The sequence below is a fragment of the Lagenorhynchus albirostris genome, chromosome 14 (genome assembly GCF_949774975.1).
Source record: "Lagenorhynchus albirostris chromosome 14, mLagAlb1.1, whole genome shotgun sequence".
Lineage (NCBI taxonomy): Eukaryota > Metazoa > Chordata > Mammalia > Artiodactyla > Delphinidae > Lagenorhynchus > Lagenorhynchus albirostris.
Window position 1 is genome coordinate 29,934,675 of NC_083108.1, and position 8,854 is coordinate 29,943,528.

At 41.7% G+C, this 8,854-nt stretch overlaps 1 pseudogene; it reads right to left on the reverse strand.

The window, feature by feature from the left end:
• Positions 1-999: 999 nt before the first annotated feature.
• LOC132504368 (uncharacterized protein C2orf78-like) lies at positions 1,000-6,302 on the reverse strand (annotated as a pseudogene).
• Between the last annotated feature and the right edge of the window lie 2,552 nt (positions 6,303-8,854).

Below are 8,854 nucleotides of genomic sequence, written 5' to 3' on the forward strand. Positions count from 1 at the left end.
TTTGAGTTAGATCCAAATAAGGTCCACACTTTGCCGTTGATTGTTAGGTCTCTGAAGTCTTCTTTAATCTCTAGGCTCTCCCTCCATGTCTCTGTCACTTTTTTTTTTCCTCCTTGACTTTTATTTTTAAACAAACCAGGTAATTTGTCCCATCTAGATTTTGATGATTATATTCACCTCTCTAAGTGAAGTGGCACAGGAATACTGGCCTTGCCTGTCATTGCCAGGATTAACTGAATAGTTCATTAGCTGCCCTGGTGCTCAGGTGTTGAGTACATGGTGATTTACACACCAGGCCCTATTCGTGGGCCTCCTGATGCAGCAGTTCCCTTGGCTCTGCCCCTGTCGTCAGCTACCCCTAGGATAACTCTGAGCCCTAGCCACCTCTCTCGTAGATTTCCCTATCCCCCCACTATAATCACACCTGAATAAGGCAACTCAAACCTTTCAGAGGTGTGTCCTGAACCTCTTGTTTTCTTAAATACCTATCTGGTGGTTGTGAGACTTAAGGCCAGCCTCCCCAAGAGACCTTTTCTATTTCTCCTAGTACACCTAGAGTCACCTTCTGTCATCTTCAACTCTACTCAGATTTGGTTCTTTCAACCCTGACCTCTGACCCTGCTTTTCACTTCTGCCATTTCATCCTCACTCCTGCTTCCTTTCATAAATCCATAAATCTCTTTTGGCCTTCCTAGCCCTGGGCCAAGTTCCTTCCTCTTTCCTCAGTTTTTACGCCTTCATTCTCCTATCCAACATTCAGTTCTTCCTTTCTCATGCAGACTTTGATTCCAACCCCATCAAAAAAAAAACAAAAAAACACGCCACAGTTAGCAGCATCTCAAAATTCAAAAGGTTTATTACTCATCTATTAATTCTGTTACATTTTTTATTCAGTTTTATTGTTTTAAAATATACCAATATAAATAAATTTATGCCTATCTTGTCTATATATGGAAGAACAGCTGGTCCCCAAGGTGGCACCAGCAATCCTAGCAGCTCTTACTTTAAATATCTGTAGTAGTCAGCAATTTCCATTTCTTTTTCCCTCTCAATGAAAAATTGCAGTTTCCCCAAAGAGGTGTATTTGGCAGCATTCTCACCTTGTTGTTGGGCCCGCCTCTTCATGGCCTCCCGCTCTGGCCTCTGCTCTTTTTTGATGGGCTTTGACATTACTGCCTCAGGAACATTGCGTTCCCTCCATGGAACTGGTTGCTTGCTGAAGTCTTGGAGTAGAAATGGGGTTTGGAGCTTGGCTGGGGACTGGCGCTTAGTCACAGCCGGGGGAACAGGCTCTCGCTGGAGAGAAGTGCAAGATAAAGTTCTGTAGGGTGCAGGCCTAGGAGCAGCAGACTGAGGGACACTAGGCTGGGTACGGTCGGTCCAACCTGGTTACGTTGGGTTGGTCACAGTTGGCTGAGATGGTTTGGCAGGACCTGGCAAAGAGGCAGGAGCTGGCTGGGAAGAACTGACTGCAGCAGGTTGAGCTGAGTTAGTAGAAGCAGGGTGGGCACGGTCAGCAACAGCAGGCTGATGAGAGGCCAGAGACTGTGGCCTCCGAGGAGCAGGTCGACCTTGGGGCTTGTCCCAGGCAGAGAAAGGCAGAGGTATCAACTTGACCTTCCCAGGAAGCAGCAGCTCATACTGGGGTGGAGACGGACACTCTCTTTCAGCACTGCTGTCTGGTTTCTGGGCTTTGACTTGAGTTTTCTCAGGACCCTTACCCTCACGTGGGGTATTCCGCCATGGCTGGATAGCTGGGGGTGGCTGGGGGTCTTTAGGTTTGCTTGAATTTCCCAAGACCCAACAGGAGGAGAGCCCAGTTCTCTTATCATTCTTCTTCCCCAGTGCATGAAAAACCTTCACAGACTCCAGCATGCGCATGCCTATGGAGGTTCGAGGCTTTTTAAAGCTCTCTTGGATAAGCTCAGTTTGGTGTTGCTTTCGCTTCGTCTGGGGAATTGTTGGCTTCTCTTCTGCCTTGACTTTGTTCCCTGACTGCTTTTTCTCTTCAGCCTTCTTTCTTCCTCTGGTGCTTTTTGTCTTTTCCTGCCCATGGCTCGCTCATTTTGCTGATCTTTCTGGATGCAGCTTTCTGAGGTTTGCCTTTAGAATCCTTGGCCGTGTTCACAGGAGCCCTGTCACTGACTGCAGCATTGCATAGAACCACTTCTCCCCCTAACAGGCACTCGATTCTTTGGCTGGATTTTGGCCTTGGGAGCACCACTGATAGGCTCAGAGGCTTTATGTTTGTTCTTCCTGGGTTGATCAGAGGGAAGCTTTATGACACCTGTCTTTTCCTGCACCTGATTCACCTTAATGGCTCTGTTGCCTTTGGCTTTGATCATGTTGGGACCTTTTGATTGATCAAAATCTTTCAAAGAATTAAAGAGCTGGGGAAGGTGAATATCCTCTGCCAATGTAGTAATGTCTGCAAAACCACTGCTAGATTCCATCCCATTTTCAACTGTCCCTCGGTCCTCAAGACTCAGGCTGTTCTTTCCCAGATCAGCATTTTCAGAACCAGCCTTCTCCTCTTGGCTGAGGGGATCAGTGCAAGCCAGGAGCTGGTGAGTATCAGGGATTTCTTGAAAACTTGTTTCTGTGATGGGTTGAGCATACACAGGGTAGTAGATTCCAGAGGTGGAAGCTGGTGGTTGGATATTTGTGGGCTGAACCTCCCTTAGTACCATTACCAATTCTGGTTGCACAGAGGCCCTACTTCCTGTGTATGACACAGAGCCATAGGATTGCAGGCAGGAGCCAAGTTCTCCATACAGTAAAGACCCCAATGTGCCGTAGTTATAGTAATATACCTGGCTTCCTTCCTGGTAGGGAAGTGACAGGCTGTGTCCCTGATTGGGAATTTGAGATGGTGTTCCCTGAGCAAGTCTGGAAGAAAGTGATGGATATAGAGGGGCCATGTTATTGGGGCCTGCAGTTTTATCATACTGGGCTGCCATAAACATGGAGGAAGCAGCTGTGTGTGGGTCAGTGACTGCCAGAGTAAAGTCTCCGAGTGAAGAAGAATTCTTTTCAGTGCTTCCTGTGATGTCCCAGTCAAGAACACCTGGATAGGAAGCAGCTGAAGTGGAGATCTGGCTCTGGTCAGTGACTCCAGATAACATAGTTGTGCTAGACTGTTGGTGAAGGTAGGCACTACACATGAGTGTCCGGAAGGAGATACCAGTAGCTGATGCCAAACTGACGGCAGGAGCAGAGACTCTGGAGAAGTTGCAGACACTTCCTGTTATGGAAGTTGCATTCCTCACCACAGGAAGAGAGTGCTGCAGAGAATTTAGAGTTCCAAGTACAGGTGGATTTTGGAAATTTTCTGTAAGAACAAGAGAGTAATGAAAAAATCAGGGAGATTGATAAATTCTCACTATGTTTGAGGAACAGCATTATCTTAAGATTCTTGCTATCAGGACACCTCTAACGTCAATACTTAACTGAGAAACCAAAAATCAGACCGTTATGATGGTTGTAAGGACTGAGCAGTTTTACACTCTTCTGTATTAACTGCCTGTGCTCCCATATTGGGCACAGATGGGCAGAAGACCCAAGTGGTATGGTTCAGACATTGTTCTCTAGGCTGGAAGCAACCTTCTCCCTGCCCTATCTTTCCCTTCAGCCTGCGCTAGTATTGACTTCTATGCTGTTTCCTAGACTGGAAGCATTTTAGAACTAGGAGGTCCTTAGAGAACTTCTATTTTCACAGTCTCATTTCATGAGGAAGGAAACTGAGGCTCAGAGAGGTCGGGTTGAATTGTTCAAATTCTCTCATTATGTTAGTATCCTTACCAGGTTTCAGAACCTAAGTATCCTGACTTCCTTGGCAGGACGCTACTCTGAGCATGATACTGCCAGAAAGCAGGAGAAATAGAACTTATACTATAGGCAGTTTTTTTTTCTGTTAGAAAACAGTACGGCTATTACCATTGTAATCTTCAGTGTCTCACTTTGCTTGTGCAGTTCCCATGCTATTACCTAGAGTTCACATATAGCTCAGTCCACCTGGTAAATTTAAAGAGTCATTTTTACCCTCTTCAAGCCTGGTTTCTCATCCTACCTCAAAATGATTACCTGAAAGTGAATTTCTTAAGAAAGTGAATTTCTTTTCTTAAGAGAAAAGTTATCTGATTACTTCAGATTACTCATCTATAAAGTGGTTATAACACCACCACCAATAATAATAGCAGTAATAATTAATACATGAATAAACTGTTATATTGTATATGATTTATATGGAGGAAGATACAATAAGTTCTAGAAAGACAAAGAAAAATCATGAAAAACATATTACATAATGAAAACGAAATACGTAGTTATGAAAACTGGGGTATGTGGCAAGTATCAAAGCATAATGAGTTTACTAACAAATGACATTCTGTACCATACATGCAATGTTATGAAAATGAATTTTGCCCACTGTATTTTAGTGAATACTATTAACCAAAAAACACGATAGAAGGTGATTTTGAATGAATTCCTAGCCAATACATACAGACAGAGAAGATATATCAGTAAAAATGCATAAAAAGCAACAAAATTCAATCAATGTGAAAGTATAGGTAGCCACAATATATGCAGACAAGTATTTCAATGAAAACTGGTACAAAGCAGACAGCAAAATAATAAGTGTAAAAGAATTTCATTATTGTGCTCATTCATATTTTTACACAGCAAGTAACAGGTATTAAGCCTGGTAGAAATATATGTTTCAAAGAATAGAAATATATAATAAGCAGAAAGGAAGCTTAAAAAGTATCAAGAAGGTTTTTGTATTTATCCTAGAACTTAGATTATAATCATCTTCAACATCCAAGAAGATGACATCCCAAAACCTAAAAAAAACATCATCACTAGAGTCCAATTAAAAAAGATTTTTCAAATTTAAGAACATCGAAAGGACTCCGCAATATTGTTCTAGATAAATGTGGAATTTTTTTTTTTTTTGCCACGCCGCGTGGCCCTGGCAGTGAAAGCACCGAGTCCTAACCACTAGACCCCCAGCGATTTCCCTCAATATGGAATTAGAAATGTGGGGCTTGACTTTTTCTTTTTCTTCTTAGGTAGCTAAGATGTAAAAACGAAGGATGGCTGTTGATCAATGTGCTCTCTGTGTTAGGAAGGAAAGAACTGTAAAGATGAAAAGCAACCTTGCCTTAGAAGCTACATATCACACAAAGGAAATAGTCCTTCTGATTCAATTTCGAAGATACCATTTAAAATGTTTAATTGGTAAAATGTCTACATAGTTTAAACATTAGAAAGAATAAAACATTGAAAAGCAGACCCCTAGATAACCACTTTGGTTTCTTGTATATAGGAAGCATCATTTCTAGGACATATTTCTAAAATGTTTATATTGAAAACTGTCAAGTGCCAGCTGTATTCAGAGAGGCAATAAAAGAAAAAAAAAACTGAGTATGACTTTTCTGGTAAGCTGCCTTTCCTGGTGATACCCTCTTCTGTCCTTACTTTCCTCTTAGTCTGTTAAAATAAGGATTTGCTACAATCAACTTTGTTTTGCCCTGCTCTGAGCAGAATTCACTCTATGCTGTTTCTGCTTTAATTTAAAATCTTTGGTTCCCATCAACATTCCATTGCAAACTACGTTTTTCTTGAGAGCTCCTCAATGCTTTCCCTCTTCATTCTTATATTGTTTCCTATCTCTTGGTTCCTGTTGACCTGTGCTGATGAAAACAATCCTAAACTTCCTTACGTTTGACTCTGTGCCTCCCTATATAGCCCAGTACTCTCCATCCTCTCTCCCTGTTTTCTCTTTTCAACTAGTCGAAATATTAGTGGAGGGAGACCAGTAGAGATGAAACATCTTGCTATATATTGCTAGTTTTCTATGTCACCTGGCTTTTCTGTGTTTCTGTTGAAACACTCTTGAGAAGTCCCTGCTTTCATTTTCTACATGGGTACCCTTTAAGGCTCAATATTAGAGAAGAAAGGGATCAGAGTGATCAACCAATGTAGTATCCTAACGTAACAGATAAGGAAAATATCAGGCTTTGTGAGACAGTCACTGATTTGTCCAAAGTCACACAGATAGTAAAGTCAAACCTGAAATTAGGTCTCCAGACTTCTAGTGCAATACGTTCCCTCATTATTCCATGCTATTTTGAATCTACTAGTAAATTTAGGGGCAAAATAAATCTAATGAAAAACTTTTAAAAGTTTCTTTTCTTAGCTGACATGGTCAGAGAAGAAGAGAAAACATCAACTGCAGATACAAGGGATGAGGAGGCAACACCAGAGGATGTCTGAGTGGCTGCAGCTGAATGGCGCATGTGTCCAGTACAAAGGTCACTGGTTACTGCTCACTGGTCACTTATATGATATAGGAGAATGATGTCACAAAGCAGGCAGTTTCAAGGTATGAGATAGCCAATAGGGAGGTCTGATCCCCAACAGGAAGGCGGGGGTGGATGGAGAGAGTGTAGGAGAGCTAAAACAACACCTAAATTTCTGAGCTCTGGGGAGGAAATCCTAGAAGACAGATTTACCTCCCCCAGGCTCTTACATTAGGGAAATCATTACAACATTTCTTACAGACGTTCATTAATATAATTTACTAACAGTTACCTATATCCTACACAGTATTATATTTTATGTATCATATACTTAGAGCTATATATATCTTATTTAATTAATATCCTTAGGAAGGCAAGAGCCATCTAGTTTGAACTATTACAGTTGCTCTGAAATCATATCTGTCTAATTAGTGAACTTATAGCAGCTTTTAAGGAGCAAAAGTAAGGATTAAGAAGCTCTTTTTGTAACTTGGTTAAAGCATAGGGTGAAGTTCGTTGAGTGTACCTTGTGGAGAGTGTTGTGGTCCAAGGCTCTTCTCTTTTAATTTCGTCTCCTTGACTCCTACCTTCCTTGGGCTGGGCCAGGCTGGGCCAGGTTGGACTTGCGACTTACATTTCTCTTCTGCTTTCTTTTTTTTTTTTTTTCCATTATGGGCATTGTTTCTAGGACAAGCCTTGATCTTACCCTCATGGATGTTACTTCCTGTCAACTTCAAGCAGCAGGAGTCTTCTTTTCAGTGTTTGATGCTTCACAAAATAGACTCTGCCCGTTGGACGCAAATACCAGAGAGCTAGGAGACAGAGCTGGTTGCAAACATTTCCTCTTCCAGCCTTTGGTTACAGTTGTTTTCCCCATAATTTGCTACCTCTAGTTCCTTGGGCCACACAGGTATCCTGCCGTCCAGCTCTTTTATATGTGAGAGACATTCTGAATACTGTCCCTTTTTCTTTGCACAGAAGTATATACAGTGTGGCAGTTACTGTAATCTCCTCCTCCCCCTTGCAAACAGCCACTCTAGAATCTTGGACCTCTAGGATTCTCTGTCTTGCATGCTTGGGTGCAAGGCCAAGCAAAATGAAGAGGAGAATAATTAGAGAAGGAAGAGGACATTCGTGGAGAACTGGGAGCAGATAAGGTGAAAGGGCACAGGAGAAAAGTGATTCATGTAGATTTTTTGGTTTCTGTGGGAAACAAGTTGACACACTTTGGCCTCATTTTGTATTACCAGAACAGACAGTCATAGATGTAAGTAGCTCGATAGTGCAGCAACTGCCATGAATTCTGTACACTAAAGGGAACAGTCTTACATATATTTCTCATTTTGTTTTATGTCATATTACCTTATTAATAGCATTCACTGGTATGTTTGTAGAATACAGATTATTTTAAATGCTCTGGTTTTGTCTACATGGTTATCTCCTTGTCATATTTTTAAGGACTGCAACATTGTAAGACACATTGCATGTTTTTCTCTTGACAATTGTTTATCTCAAAGCATCATGAACGAACATGACCTGTTGGATTTTGTGGAGAAACTTTAAAAAGGGTCTGTGAAAAAGGCATTGTGGCGAGTCGCATTATGCACCCAAGCGTAAGGAGCAGATATCTGCCATCAGCCCAACTTGGCCTGGGTGACCTCTGTTTTAGTTCCCGTGGTTAGTGCTTTGCTCCCTAACCACTCTCGTGACTGTGATAATGTGAGTAAAGGCTGAGTTGCTAATGATTTATGTTTGAGGTAAGCTGGTTTGAGGGAGGAAAGCTATGGATCTAGTCATTTTCCTTGGTGGTAAGCTTTCAGGGAGGGGTGCAAAGATTGATCTTTCTGGCGACTTTTCTAGTACCAGGAAGATATCCCATAGATGGGACCTCCAAAGACACACATTTAATATTTAGGCCTGTTTTTATTATTATGAGATATGAGTTTTTTCACTGATGGGGATGATGCTTATCTGAGAAGAAATTGTGAAAGGTGGTGTAGTATGGAGATGTGGCTTAAGATTTTAAGTGTTTTTCAAGGTTTTTCCCCTTAGCTTCCTACTTCAGATGGCCTACTTACATGATACTAGTATGTGATGTGAGGCTAACAACTTACTAAATACCTGCAAGCCAGATCAGTGTCTCTTTTCTCTATATTTCCATGGAAATCAAGGGACCCATAGCCACTGCAGGTTAGGGTGGGCGGTGTGAGATTGGGGGGAGTGTGGTAAGCCACATTTTGGGGTCAGTAAAATGTTTACATATTAAAATATTCAGTTCCAACATTCAATTCTGTTTAGTTAGGCAAACCGTTAGTTAGGCTTTTCCTGGTTCCGAGCCTATGTAACTTAGTTTCCCTCCCTGGTTCCAGCCATTTAACTTTAGCTTGCAGGCTCAGAATCATCTTAACCTCTAAAAGAATCTTACATGTAGGAGGAAGAAACTAAAGAGCTCTATTTCAACACTTAGGAACATGAGGCCCTACCCTGACCGAAACCTTTATTCTTACAGTTAGGGTATTGTCTTGTCCCGTATACCCACTTCCTGCATT